This window comes from Anolis carolinensis, chromosome 4 (genome assembly GCF_035594765.1).
Source record: "Anolis carolinensis isolate JA03-04 chromosome 4, rAnoCar3.1.pri, whole genome shotgun sequence".
NCBI classification, from domain to species: domain Eukaryota; kingdom Metazoa; phylum Chordata; class Lepidosauria; order Squamata; family Dactyloidae; genus Anolis; species Anolis carolinensis.
In genome coordinates this window covers 100,545,232-100,560,902 of record NC_085844.1, presented here as the reverse complement: position 1 = coordinate 100,560,902, position 15,671 = coordinate 100,545,232, and positions in this window count along the sequence as shown.

Genomic DNA, 15,671 nt, shown 5'->3' with positions numbered 1-15,671 from the left:
TTGTGATCATTAGGGACCCTTCTTACTTTCATTGGAAGTGGTTCATACTGTAAAGCTCAGTGCATGGCATTCTGTTCATTTGGATCTTGCTTTCATTGCAAGAGGTTCATTCTGTAAAGACCAGTACGTAGCATGTTTTCATTATAGACACTTCTCTGATTGCTGGTGGTTGATTCTGTAAAGCCCAGTACGTACAATTGTGACCTTTGAGGAACCTTATTCCATTGCAAGTGATTCATTCTGTAAAGCCCAGTGCATGGCAATATGTTCATTGTGGATACTGCTTTCAGTGCAAGTGGTTCATACTGTAAAGCCCAGTGCATGGCATTCTGTTCATTTGGATCTTGCTTTCATTGCAAGTGGTTGATTCTGTAAAGCCCAGTACATAGCATTGTGATCATTAGGGACCCTTCTTACTTTCATTGCAAGTGGTTCATACTGTAAAGCTCAGTGCATGGCATTCTGTTCATTTGGATCTTGCTTTCATTGCAAGAGGTTCATTCTTTAAAGACCAGTACGTAGCATGTGTTCATTATGGGCCCTTCTATCATTGCTAGTGGTTGATTCTCTAAAGCCCAGTACGAACCATTGTGACCTTTGTGGAACCTTATTGCATTGCAAGTGGTAGATTCTGTAAAGCCCAGTTCAAAGCATTATGTTCATTTGGATCTTGCTTTCATTGCAAGAGGTTCATTCTGTAAAGACCAGTAGGTAGCATGTAATCATTATGGACCCTTCTCTCATTGCTAGTGGTTGATTCTGTAAAGCCCAGTGCATGGCATTATGTTCATTGTGGATCCTACTTTCATTGCAAGTGGTTCATACTGTAAAGCTCAGTGCATGGCTTTCTGTTCATTTGCGTCTTGCTTTCATTGCAAAAGGTTCATTCTGTAAAGACCAGTACGTAGCATGTGTTCATAATGGACCCTTCTCTCATTGCGAGCAATTGATTCTCTAAAGCCCAGTACATAGCATGTGATCATTATGGACCCTTCTCTGATTGCTAGTGGTTGATTCTCTAAAGCCCAGTACGTACCATTTTGACCTTTGAGGAACCTTATTGCATTGCAAGTGGTTGATGCTGTAAAGTCCAGTACGTAGCATTATGACCTTTGTGGAACCTTATTTCTTTGCAACTGGTTCAATCTTCATAGCCCATTAAATACCATTCTGATCATTATGGAACCTTCTCTCATTGCTAGTGGCTGATTCTCTAAAGCCCAGTATGTACCATTGTGACCTTTGTGGAACCTTATTGCATTGCAAGTGGTTAATTCTGTAAAGCCCAGTGCATGGCATTATGTTCATTGTGGATCCTACTTTTATTGCAAGTGGTTCATACTGTAAAGCTCAGTGCATGGCTTTCTGTTCATTTGGGTCTTGCTTTCATTGCAAGTGGTTAATTCTGTAAAGCCCAGTACGTAGCATGTGATCATTATGGACCCTTCTCTGAGTGCTAGTGGTTGATTCTGTAAAGCCCAGTACGTAGCATGTGTTCATTATAGAACCTTCTCTGATTGCTAGTGGTTGATTCTGTAAAGCCCAGTACGTACAATTGTGACCTTTGAGGAACCTTATTGCATTGCAAGTGATTCATTCTGTAAAGCCCAGTGCATGGCATTATGTTCATTGTGGATACTACTTTCATTGGAAGTGCTTCATACTGTAAAGCTCAGTGCATGGCATTCTGTTCATTGTAGATCCTACTTTCATTGCAAGAGGTTCATTCTGTAAAGACCAGTACGTAGCATGTGTTCATTATGGACCCTTCTATCATTGCTAGTGGTTGATTCTCTAAAGCCCAGTACGAACCATTGTGACCTTTGTGGAACCCTATTGCATTGCAAGTGGTAGATTCTGTAAAGCCCAGTTCAAAGCATTATGTTCATTTGGATTTTGCTTTCATTGCAAGAGGTTCATTCTGTAAAGACCAGTAGGTAGCATGTAATCATTATGGACCCTTCTCTCATTGTTAGTGGTTGATTCTGTAAAGCCCAGTACGTAGCATGCGATCATTATGGACCCTTCTCTCATTGCTAGTGGTTGATTCTCTAAAGCCCAGTACGAACCATTGTGACCTTTGTGGAACCTTATTGCATTGCAAGTGGTAGATTCTGTAAAGCCCAGTTCAAAGCATGATGTTCATTTGGATTTTGCTTTCATTGCAAGAGGTTCATTCTGTAAAGACCAGTAGGTAGCATGTAATCATTATGGACCCTTCTCTGATTGCTAGTGGTTGATTCTGTAAAGCCCAGTACGTAGCATGTGATCATTATGGACCCTTCTCTTATTGCTAGTGGCTGATTCTCTAAAGCCCAGTATGTACCATTGTGACCTTTGTGGAACCTTATTGCATTGCAAGTGGTTAATTCTGTAAAGCCCAGTGCATGGCATTATGTTCATTGTGGATCCTACTTTCATTGCAAGTGGTTCATACTGTAAAGCTCAGTGCATGGCTTTCTGTCCTTTTGGGTCTTGCTTTCATTGCAAGTGGTTAATTCTGTAAAGCCCAGTACATAGCATTGTGATCATTAGGGACCCTTCTCTGAGTGCTAGTGGTTGATTCTGTAAAGCCCAGTACGTAGCATGTGATCATTATGGACCCTTCTCTGATTGCTACTGGTTGATTCTGTAAGGCCCAGTACGTAGCATGTGATCATTATGGACCCTTCTCTGATTGCTAGTGGTTGATTCTCTAAAGCCCAGTACGTACCATTTTGACCTTTGAGGAACCTTATTGCATTGCAAGTGGTTGATGCTGTAAAGTCCAGTACGTAGCATTATGACCTTTGTGGAACCTTATTTCTTTGCAACTGGTTCAATCTTCAAAGCCCATTAAATACCATTCTGATCATTATGGACCCTTCTCACATTGCTAGTGGCTGATTCTCTAAAGCCCAGTATGTACCATTGTGACCTTTGTGGAACCTTATTGCATTGCAAGTGGTTAATTCCTACTTTCATTGCAAGTGGTTCATACTGTAAAGCTCAGTGCATGGCATTCTGTTCATTTGGGTCTTGCTTTCATTGCAAGTGGTTAATTCTGTAAAGCCCAGTACATTGCACGGTCCCTTCTCTCATTGCTAGTGGTTAATTCTGTACAGAACAGTACGTAGCATGTGTTCATTATGGACCCTTCTCTCATTGCTAGTGGTTGATTCTGTAAAGCCCAGTGCATGGCATTATGTTCATTGTGGATCCTACTTTCATTGCAAGTGGTTCATACTGTAAAGCTCAGTGCATGGCTTTCTGTTCATTTGCGTCTTGCTTTCATTGCAAGTGCTTAATTCTGTAAAGCCCAGTACATAGCATTGTGATCATTAGGGACCCTTCTCTGAGTGCTAGTGGTTGATTCTGTAAAGCCCAGTACGTAGCATGTGATCATTATGGACCATTCTCTGATTGCTAGTGGTTGATTCTGTAAAGCCCAGTACGTAGCATGTGATCATTATGGACCCTTCTCTCATTGCTAGTGGTTGATTCTGTAAAGCCCAGTACATAGCATGTGATCATTATGGACCTTTCTCTCATTGCTAGTGGTTGATTCTGTAAAGCCCAGTACGTAGCATGTGATCATTATGGACCCTTCTCTGATTGCTAGTGGTTGATTCTCTAAAGCCCAGTACGTACCATTTTGACCTTTGAGGAACCTTATTGCATTGCAAGTGGTTGATGCTGTAAAGTCCAGTACGTAGCATTATGACCTTTGTGGAACCTTATTTCTTTGTAACTGGTTCAATCTTCAAAGCCCATTAAATACCATTCTGATTATTGTGGACCTTTATTTCATTGCAACTGGTTCATTCTCTAAAACTCAGTACGAACCATTGTGACCGTTGTGGTACCTTATTGCACTGCAAGTGGTTAATTCTGTAAAGCCCAGTGCATGGCATTATGTTCATTGTGGATACTACTTTCATTGCAAGTGGTTCATACTGTCAAGCTCAGTGCATGGCATTCTCTTCATTTGGATCCAAAGCCCAGTACGTACCATTGTGACCTTTGTGGAACCTTATTGCATTGCAAGTGGTTAATTCTGTATAGCCCAGTGCATGGCATTATGTCCATTGTGGATCCTACTTTCATTGCAAGTGGTTCATACTGTAAAGCTCAGTGCATGGCATTCTCTTCATTTGGATCTAAAGCCCAGTACATACCATTGTGACCTTTGTGGAACCTTATTGCATTGAAAGTGGTTCATTCTGTAAAGTCCAGTGCATGGCATTATGTTCATTGTGGATCCTACTTTAATTGCAAGTGGTTCATACTGTAAAGCTCAGTGCATGGCTTTCTGTTCATTTGGGTCTTGCTTTCATTGCAAGTGGTTAATTCTGTAAAGCCTAGTACATAGCATTGTGATCATTAGGGACCCTTCTTTCATTGCAAGTGGTTTCTTCTGTAAAGCCCAGTTCAAAGCATTATGTTCATTTCGATCTTGCTTTCATTGCAAGAGGTTCATTCTGTAAAGACCAGTAGGTGGCATGTAATCATTATGGACCCTTCTCTGATTGCTAGTGGTTGATTCTGAAAAGCCCAGTACGTAGCATGTAATCATTGTGGACCCTTCTCTGATTGCTAGTGGTTGATTCTCTAAAGCCCAGTACGTACCATTGTGACCTTTGTGGAACCTTATTGCATTGCAAGTGCTTAATTCTGTAAAGCTCAGTGCATGGCATTCTGTTCATTTGGATCTTCCTTTCATTGCAAGAGGTTCATTCTGTAAAGACCAGTACGTAGCATGTGTTCATAATGGACCCTTCTCTCATTGCGAGCAATTGATTCTCTAAAGCCCAGTACATAGCATGTGATCATTATGGACCCTTCTCTGATTGCTAGTGGTTGATTCTCTAAAGCCCAGTACGTACCATCGTGAACTTTGTGGAACCATATTCCATTGCAAGTGGTTGATTCTGTAAAGCCCAGTACGTAGCATGTGTTCATTATGGACCCTTCTCTCATTGCTAGTGGTTGATTCTGTAAAGCCCAGTACGTACCATTGTGAACTTTGTGGAACCATATTCCATTGCAAGTGGTTGATTCTGTAAAGCCCAGTACGTAGCATGTGATCATTATGGACCCTTCTCTTATTGCTAGTGGTTGATTCTGTAAAGCCCAGTACAAACCATTGTGACCTTTGTGGAACCTTATTGCACTGCAAGTGGTTAATTCTGTAAAGCCCAGTAGACCTAATTCAAAGCATTACTTTCATTTTGATCTTGCTGTCATTGCAGGAGGATCATCCTCCAATGCCCAGTACATAGCATGTGATCATTATGGACCCTTCTCTGATTGCTAGTGGTTGATTCTCTAAAGCCCAGTATGTACCATTGTGACCTTTGTGGAACCTTATTTCATTGCAACTGGTGCAATCTTCAAAATCCATTAATTACAATTCTGATTATTGTGGACCGTTATTTCATTGCAACTGGTTCATTCTCTATAGCCCAGTACGAACCATTGTGACCTTTGTGGAACCTTATTGCATTGCAAGTGGTTAATTCTGTAAAGCCCAGTGCATGGCATTATGTTCATTGTGGATCCTACTTTCATTGCAAGTGGTTCATACTGTAAAGCTCAGTGCATGGCATTCTGTTCATTTGGATCTTGCTTTAATTGCAAGAGGTTCATTCTGTAAAGACCAGTAGGTAGCATGTAATCATTATGGACCCTTCTCTGATTGCTAGTGGTTGATTCTCTAAAGCCCAGTATGTACCTTTGTGACCTTTGTGGAACCTTATTGCATTGCAACTGGTTCAATCTTCAAAGCCCATTAAATACCAATCAGATGATTGTGGACCCTTATTTCATTGCAACTGGTTCATTCTGTAAAGCCCAGTACGTAGCATATGTTCATTATGCACCCTTCTTTCATTGCTAGTGGTTGATTCTCTGAAGCCCAGTACTAACCATTGTGACCTTTGTGGAACCTTATTGCATTGCAAGTGGTTAATTCTGTAAAGCCCAGTGCATGGCATTATGTTCATTGTGGATCTTTCATTGCAAGAGGTTCATTCTGTAAAGACCAGTACGTAGCATGTGTTCATTATGAACCCTACTATCATTGCTAGTGGTTGATTCTCTAAAGCCCAGTACGTACCATTATGACCTTTGTGGAACCTTATTGCATTGCAAGTGGTTAATTCTGTAAAGCCCAGTGCATGGCATTATGTTCATAGTGGATCCTACTTTCATTGTAAGTGGTCCACACTGTAAAGCCCAGTGCATGGCATTATGTTCATTGTGGATCCTACTTTCATTGCACGTGGTACATACTGTAAAGCTCAGTGCATGGCATTCTGTTCATTTGGATCTTGCTTTCATTGCAAGTGGTTAATTCTGTAAAGCCCAGTACATAGAATTGTGATCATTATGGACCGTTCTCTCATTGCTAGAGGTTGATTCTCTAAAGCCCAATACGAACCATTGTGACCTTTGTGGAACCTTATTGCATTGCAAGTGGTTGATTCTGTAAAACCTAATTCAAAGCATTACTTTCATTTTGATCTTGCTGTCATTGCAGGTGGATCATTCTCTAAAGCGCAGTACGTAGTATGTGATCATTATGGACACTTCTCTGATTGCTAGAGGTTGATTCTGTAAAGCCCAGTACGTAGCATGTGTTCATCATGGACCCTTCTCTCATTGCTAGTGGTTGATTCTCTAACGCCCAGTACGAACCATTGTGACCTTTGTGGAACCTTATTTTATTGCAACTGGTTCATTCTGTAAAGCCCAGTGCATGGCATTATGTTCATTGTGGATCCTACTTTCATTGCAAGTGGTTCATTCTGTAAAGCCCAGTACATAGCATTGTGATCATTATGGACCGTTCTCTCATTGCTAGTGGTTGATTCTCCTAAGCCCAGTACGAACCATTGTGACCTTTGTGGAACATTATTGCATTGCAAGTGGTTGATTCTGTAAAACCCAGTTCAAAGCATTACTTTCATTTCGATCTTGCTTTCATTGCAAGAGGTTCATTCTGTAAAGACCAGTAGGTAGCATGTGATCATTATGGACACTTCTCTGATTGCTAGTGGTTGATTCTCTAAAGCCCAGTACGTACCATTGTGACCTTTGTGGAACCTTATTGCATTGCAAGTGGTTAATTCTGTAAAGCCCAGTACATAGCATTGTGATCATTAGGGATCATTCTTTCATTGCAAGTGGTTGATGATGTAAAGCCCAGTATGTAGCATTGAGACCTTAGTGGAACCTTATTTCATTGCAACTGGTTCATTCTCTAAAGCCCAGTACGAACCATTGTGACCTTTGTGGAACCTTATTGCATTACAAGTGGTTGCTTCTGTAAAGCCCAGTTCAAAGCATTATATTCATTTCGATCGTGCTTTCATTGCAAGAGGTTCATTCTGTAAAGAGCAGTAGGAAGCATGTGATCATTATGGACCCTTCTCTCATTGCTAGTGGTTGACTCTCTAAAGCCTAGTACGTACCATTGTGACCTTTGTGGAACCTTATTGCATTGCAAGTGGTTAATTCAGTAAAGCCCAGTGCATGGCATTATGTTCATAGTGGATCCTACTTTCATTGTAAGTGGTCCACACTGTAAAGCCCAGTGCATGGCATTATGTTCATTGTGGATCCTACTTTCATTGCACGTGGTACATACTGTAAAGCTCAGTGCATGGCATTCTGTTCATTTGGATCTTGCTTTCATTGCAAGTGGTTAATTCTGTAAAGCCCAGTACATAGAATTGTGATCATTATGGACCGTTCTCTCATTGCTAGAGGTTGATTCTCTAAAGCCCAATACGAACCATTGTGACCTTTGTGGAACCTTATTGCATTGCAAGTGGTTGATTCTGTAAAACCTAATTCAAAGCATTACTTTCATTTTGATCTTGCTGTCATTGCAGGTGGATCATTCTCTAAAGCGCAGTACGTAGTATGTGATCATTATGGACACTTCTCTGATTGCTAGAGGTTGATTCTGTAAAGCCCAGTACGTAGCATGTGTTCATCATGGACCCTTCTCTCATTGCTAGTGGTTGATTCTCTAACGCCCAGTACGAACCATTGTGACCTTTGTGGAACCTTATTTTATTGCAACTGGTTCATTCTGTAAAGCCCAGTGCATGGCATTATGTTCATTGTGGATCCTACTTTCATTGCAAGTGGTTCATTCTGTAAAGCCCAGTACATAGCATTGTGATCATTATGGACCGTTCTCTCATTGCTAGTGGTTGATTCTCCTAAGCCCAGTACGAACCATTGTGACCTTTGTGGAACATTATTGCATTGCAAGTGGTTGATTCTGTAAAACCCAGTTCAAAGCATTACTTTCATTTCGATCTTGCTTTCATTGCAAGAGGTTCATTCTGTAAAGACCAGTAGGTAGCATGTGATCATTATGGACACTTCTCTGATTGCTAGTGGTTGATTCTCTAAAGCCCAGTACGTACCATTGTGACCTTTGTGGAACCTTATTGCATTGCAAGTGGTTAATTCTGTAAAGCCCAGTACATAGCATTGTGATCATTAGGGATCATTCTTTCATTGCAAGTGGTTGATGATGTAAAGCCCAGTATGTAGCATTGAGACCTTAGTGGAACCTTATTTCATTGCAACTGGTTCATTCTCTAAAGCCCACTACGAACCATTGTGACCTTTGTGGAACCTTATTGCATTACAAGTGGTTGCTTCTGTAAAGCCCAGTTCAAAGCATTATATTCATTTCGATCTTGCTTTCATTGCAAGAGGTTCATTCTGTAAAGACCAGTACATAGCATTGTGATCATTAGGGACCCTTCTCTCATTGCTAGTGGTTGATTCTCTAAAGCCCAGTACGTACCATTGTGACCTTTGTGGAACCTTATTGCATTACAAGTGGTTGCTTCTGTAAAGCCCAGTTCAAAGCATTATGTTCATTGTGGATCCTACTTTCATTGCAAGTGGTTCATACTGTAAAGCTCAGTGCATGGCATTCTGTTCATTTGGATCTTGCTTTCATTGCAAGTGGTTTATTCTGTAAAGCCCAGTACATAGCATTGTGATCATTAGGGACCCTTCTTACCTTCATTGCAAGTGGTTCATACTGTAAAGCTCAGTGCATGGCATTCTGTTCATTTGGATCTTGCTTTCATTGCAAGAGGTTCATTCTGTAAAGACCAGTAGGTAGCATGTAATCATTATGGACCCTTCTCTGATTGCTACTGGTTGATTCTGTAAAGCCCAGTACGTAGCATGTGATCATTATGGACCCTTCTCTGATTGCTAGTGGTTGATTCTCTAAAGCCCAGTACGTACCATTGTGACCTTTGTGGAACCTTATTGCATTGCAAATGGTTGATTCTGTAAAGCCCAGTACAGAGCATTGTGATCATTAGGGACCCTTCTTTCATTGCAAGTGGTTGATTCTGTAAAGCCCAGTACGTAGCATGTGTTCATTATGGACCTTTCATTGCTAGTGGTTGATGCTGTAAAGCCCAGTATGTAGCATTGTGATCATTATGGACCCTTCTCTCATTGCAAGAGGTTCATTCTCTAAAGCGCAGTACGAACCATTGTGACCTTTGTGGAACCTTATTGCATTGCAAGTGGTTGAATCTGTAAAGCCGAGTGCATTCCATTATGTTCATTGTGGATACTACCATCATTGCAAGTGGTTCATACTATAAAGCTCAGTGCATGGCATTCTGTTAATTTGGATCTTGCTTTCATTGCAAGTGGTTAATTCTGTAAAGCCCAGTACGTAGCATTGTGATCATTATGGACCGTTCTCTCATAGCTAGTGGTTGATTCTCAGAAGCCCAGTACGAACCATTGTGACCTTTGTGGAACCTTATTGCATTGCAAGTGGTTCACACTGTAAAGCCCAGTGCATGGCATTATGTTCATTTCGATCTTGCTTTCATTGCAAGTGGTTGATTCTGTAAAGCCCAGTATATAGCATTGTGATCATTAGGGACCCTTCTTACTTTCATTGGAAGTGGTTCATACTGTAAAGCTCAGTGCATGGCATTCTGTTCATTTGGATCTTGCTTTCATTGCAAGATGTTCATTCTGTAAAGACCAGTACGTAGCATGTGATCATTATGGACACTTCTCTCATTGCAAGAGGTTCATACTCTAAAGCGCAGTACGAACCATTGTGACCTTTGTGGAACCTTATTGCATTGCAAGTGATTCATTCTGTAAAGCCCAGTGCATGGCATTATGTTCATTTCGATCTTGCTTTCATTCCAAGAGGTCTATTCTATAAAGCCCAGTACGTAGCATGTGATCATTATGGACCCTTCTCTGATTGCTAGTGGTTGATTCTCTAAAGCCCAATACGTACCATTGTGACCTTTGTGGAACCTTATTGCATTGCAAGTGATTCATTCTGTAAAGCCCAGTGCATGGCATTATGTTCATTGTGGATCCTACTTTCATTGCAAGTGGTTCATACTGTAAAGCTCAGTGCATGGCATTCTGTTCATTTGGATCTTGCTTTCATTGTAAGAGGTTCATTCTGTAAAGACCAGTACGTAGCATGTTTTCATTATAGACACTTCTCTGATTGCTGGTGGTTGATTCTGTAAAGCCCAGTACGTACAATTGTGACCTTTGAGGAACCTTATTCCATTGCAAGTGATTCATTCTGTAAAGCCCAGTGCATGGCAATATGTTCATTGTGGATACAACTTTCATTGCAAGTGGTTCATACTGTAAAGCCCAGTGCATGGCATTCTGTTCATTTGGATCTTGCTTTCATTGCAAGTGGTTGATTCTGTAAAGCCCAGTACATAGCATTGTGATCATTAGGGACCCTTCTTACTTTCATTGCAAGTGGTTCATACTGTAAAGCTCAGTGCATGGCATTCTGTTCATTTGGATCTTGCTTTCATTGCAAGAGGTTCATTCTGTAAAGACCAGTACGTAGCATGTGTTCATTATGGGCCCTTCTATCATTGCTAGTGGTTGATTCTGTAAAGCCCAGTGCATGGCATTATGTTCATTGTGGATCCTACTTTCATTGCAACTGGTTCATTCTGTAAAGACCAGTACGTAGCATGTGTTCATTATGGACCCTTCTATCATTGCTAGTGGTTGATTCGCTAAAGCCCAGTACGAACCATTGTGACCTTTGTGGAACCTTATTGCATTGCAAGTGGTTAATTCAGTAAAGCCCAGTGCATGGCATTATGTTCATTGTGGATCCTACTTTCATTGCAAGTGGTTCACACTGTAAAGCCCAGTGCATGGCATTATGTTCATTGTGGATACTACTTTCATTGCAAGTGGTTCATACTGTAAAGCTCAGTGCATGGCATTCTCTTCATTTGGATCTAAAGCCCAGTACATACCATTGTGACTTTTGTGGAACCTTATTGCATTGAAAGTGGTTCATTCTGTAAAGCCCATTGCATGGCATTATGTTCATTGTGGATCCTACTTTCATTGCAAGTGGTTCATACTGTAAAGCTCAGTGCATGGCTTTCTGTTCATTTGGGTCTTGCTTTCATTGAAAGTGGTTAATTCTGTAAAGCCCAGTACATAGCATTGTGATCATTAGGGACCCTTCTCTGAGTGCTAGTGGTTGATTCTGTAAAGCCCAGTACGTAGCATGTGATCATTATGGACCCTTCTCTGATTGCTAGTGGTTGATTCTGTAAAGCCCAGTACGTAGCATGTGATCATTATGGACCCTTCTCTGATTGCTAGTGGTTGATTCTCTAAAGCCCAGTACGTAGCATAATGACCTTTGTGGAACCTTATTTCTTTGCAACTGGTTCAATCTTCAAAGCCCATTAAATACCATTCTGATTATTGTGGACCTTTATTTCATTGCAACTGGTTCATTCTCTAAAACTCAGTACGAACCATTGTGACCGTTGTGGTACAAGTGGTTAATTCTGTAAAGCCCAGTGCATGGCATTATGTTCATTGTGGATACTACTTTCATTGCAAGTGGTTCATACTGTAAAGCTCAGTGCATGGCATTCTGTTCATTTGGATCTTCCTTTCATTGCAAGTGGTTGATTCTGTAAAGCCCAGTACATAGCATTGTGATCATTAGGGACCCTTCTTACTTTCATTACAAGTGGTTCATACTGTCAAGCTCAGTGCATGGCATTCTCTTCATTTGGATCCAAAGCCCAGTACGTACCATTGTGACCTTTGTGGAACCTTATTGCATTGCAAGTGGTTAATTCTGTATAGCCCAGTGCATGGCATTATGTCCATTGTGGATCCTACTTTCATTGCAAGTGGTTCATACTGTAAAGCTCAGTGCATGGCATTCTCTTCTTTTGGATCTAAAGCCCAGTACATACCATTGTGACCTTTGTGGAACCTTATTGCATTGAAAGTGGTTCATTCTGTAAAGTCCAGTGCATGGCATTATGTTCATTATGGACCCTTCTCTCATTGCTAGTGGTTGATTCTGTAAAGCCCAGTACGTACCATTGTGAACTTTGTGGAACCATATTCCATTGCAAGTGGTTGATTCTGTAAAGCCCAGTACGTAGCATGTGATCATTATGGACCCTTCTCTTATTGCTAGTGGTTGATTCTGTAAAGCCCAGTAGAAACCATTGTGACCTTTGTGGAACCTTATTGCACTGCAAGTGGTTAATTCTGTAAAGCCCAGTAGACCTAATTCAAAGCATTACTTTCATTTTGATCTTGCTGTCATTGCAGGAGGATCATTCTCTAATGCCCAGTATGTAGCATGTGATCATTTTGGACCCTTCTCTTATTGCTAGTGGTTGATTCTGTAAAGCCCAGTACAAACCATTGTGACCTTTGTGGAACCTTATTGCACTGCAAGTGGTTAATTCTGTAAAGCCCAGTACATAGCATGTGTTCATTATGGATCTTTCATTGCAAGAGGTTCATTCTGTAAAGACCAGTACGTAGCATGTGTTCATTATGAACCCTACTATCATTGCTAGTGGTTCATTCTCTAAAGCCCATTACGTACCATTGTGACCTTTGTGGTACCTTATTGCATTGCAAGTGGTTGATTCTGTTAAGCCCAGTGCATGGCATTATGTTCATTGTGGATCTTTCATTGCAAGAGGTTCATTCTGTAAAGACCAGTACGTAGCATGTGTTCATTATGAACCCTACTATCATTGCTAGTGGTTGATTCTCCTAAGCCCAGTACGAACCATTGTGACCTTTGTGGAACATTATTGCATTGCAAGTGGTTGATTCTGTAAAACCCAGTTCAAAGCATTACTTTCATTTCGATCTTGCTTTCATTGCAAGACGTTCATTCTGTAAAACCTCTGCAAGAGGTTCATTCTGTAGGTAGCATGTGATCATTATGGACACTTCTCTGATTGCTAGTGGTTGATTCTCTAAAGCCCAGTACGTACCATTGTGACCTTTGTGGAACCTTATTGCATTGCAAGTGGTTAATTCTGTTAAGCCCAGTATGTAGCATTGAGACCTTAGTGGAACCTTATTTCATTGCAGCTGGTTCATTCTCTAAAGCCCAGAACGAACCATTGTGACCTTTGTGGAACCTTATTGCATTACAAGTGGTTGCTTCTGTAAAGCCCAGTTCAAAGCATTATATTCATTTCGATCGTGCTTTCATTGCAAGAGGTTCATTCTGTAAAGAGCAGTAGGAAGCATGTGATCATTATGGACCCTTCTCTCATTGCTAGTGGTTGACTCTCTAAAGCCTAGTACGTACCATTGTGACCTTTGTGGAACCTTATTGCATTGAAAGTGGTTGATGCTGTAAAGTCCAGTGCATGGCATTATGTTCATTGTGGATCCTACTTTCATTGCAAGTGGTTCATACTGTAAAGCTCAGTGCATGGAATTCTGTTCATTTGGATCTTGCTTTCATTGCAAGAGGTTCATTCTGTAAAGACCAGTAGGTAGCATGTAATCATTAAGGACCCTTCTCTCATTGCTAGTGGTTGATTCTGTAAAGCCCAGTATGTACCATTGTGACCTTTGTGGAACCTTATTGCATTGCAAGTGATTCATTCTGTAAAGCCCAGTGCATGGCATTATGTTCATTGTGGATACTACTTTCATTGCAAGTGGTTCATACTGTAAAGCTCAGTGCATGGCATTATGTTCATTTGGATCTTGCTTTCATTGCAAGTGGTTGATTCTCTAAAGCCCAGTACGGAGCATGTGATCATTATGGACCCTTCTCTGATTGCTAGTGGTTGATTCTCTAAAGCCCAGTACGTACCATTGTGACCTTTGTGGAACCTTATTTCTTTGCAACTGGTTCAATCTTCAAAGCCCATTAAATACCATTCTGATTATTGTGGACCCATATTTCATTGCAACTGGTTCAGTCTCTAAAGCCCAGTATGAACCATTGTGACCTTTGTGGAACCTTATTGCATTGCAAGTGATTCATTCTGTAAAGCCCAGTGCATGGCATTATGTTCATTGTGGATACTACTTTCATTGCAAGTGGTTCATACTGTAAAGCTCAGTGCATGGCATTATGTTCATTTGGATCTTGCTTTCATTGCAAGTGGTTGATTCTCTAAAGCCCAGTACGGAGCATGTGATCATTATGGACCCTTCTCTGATTGCTAGTGGTTGATGCTGTAAAGCCCAGTACGTAGCATTGTGACCTTTGTGGAACCTTATTTCTTTGCAACGGGTTCAATCTTCAAAGCCCATGAAATACCATTCTGATGATTGTGGACCCTTATTTCATTGCAACTGGTTCATTCTGTAAAGCCCAGTACGTAGCATGTTTTCATTATGGACTTCTTTCATTGCTAGTGGTTGATTCTCTAAAGCCCAGTACATACCATTGTGACCTTTGTGGAACCTTATTGCATTGCAAGTGGTTAATTCTGTAAAGCCCAGTACATAGCATGTGTTCATTATGGACATTTCTTTCATTGCAAGTGGTTGATGCTGTAAAGCCCAGTACGTAGCATTGTGAACTTTGTGGAACCTTATTTCTTTGCAACTGGTTCAATCTTCAAAGCCCATGAAATACCATTCTGATGATTGTGGAACCTTATTTCATTGCAGCTGGTTCATTCTGTAAAGCCCAGTACGTAGCATGTTTTCATTATGGATTCTTCTTTCATTGCTAGTGGTTGATTCTGTTAAGCCCACTGCGTAGCATGTGATCATTATGGACCCTTCTCTGATTGCTGGTGGTTGATTCTGTAAAGCCCAGTACGTACCATTGTGACCTTTGTGGAACCTTATTGCATTGCAAATGGTTGATTCTGTAAAGCCCAGTACATAGCATTGTGACCATTAGGGACCCTTCTTTCATTGCAAGTGGTTGATGCTGTAAAGCCCAGTATGTAGCATTGTGATCATTATGGACCCTTCTCTCATTGCAAGAGGTTCATTCTCTAAAGCGCAGTACGAACCATTGTGACCTTTGTCACATTGCAAGTGGTTGATTCTGTAAAGCCGAGTGCATTCCATTATGTTCATTGTGGATACTACCATCATTGCAAGTGGTTCATACTATAAAGCTCAGTGCATGGCATTCTGTTCATTTGGATCTTGCTTTCAATGCAAGTGGTTAATTCTGTAAAGCCCAGTACATAGCATTGTGATCATTATGGACCGTTCTCTCATTGCTAGTGGTTGATTCTCAGAAGCCCAGTACGAACCATTGTGACCTTTGTGGAACCTTATTGCATTGCAAGTGGTTCACACTGTAAAGCCCAGTGCATGGCATTATGTTCATTTCGATCTTGCTTTCA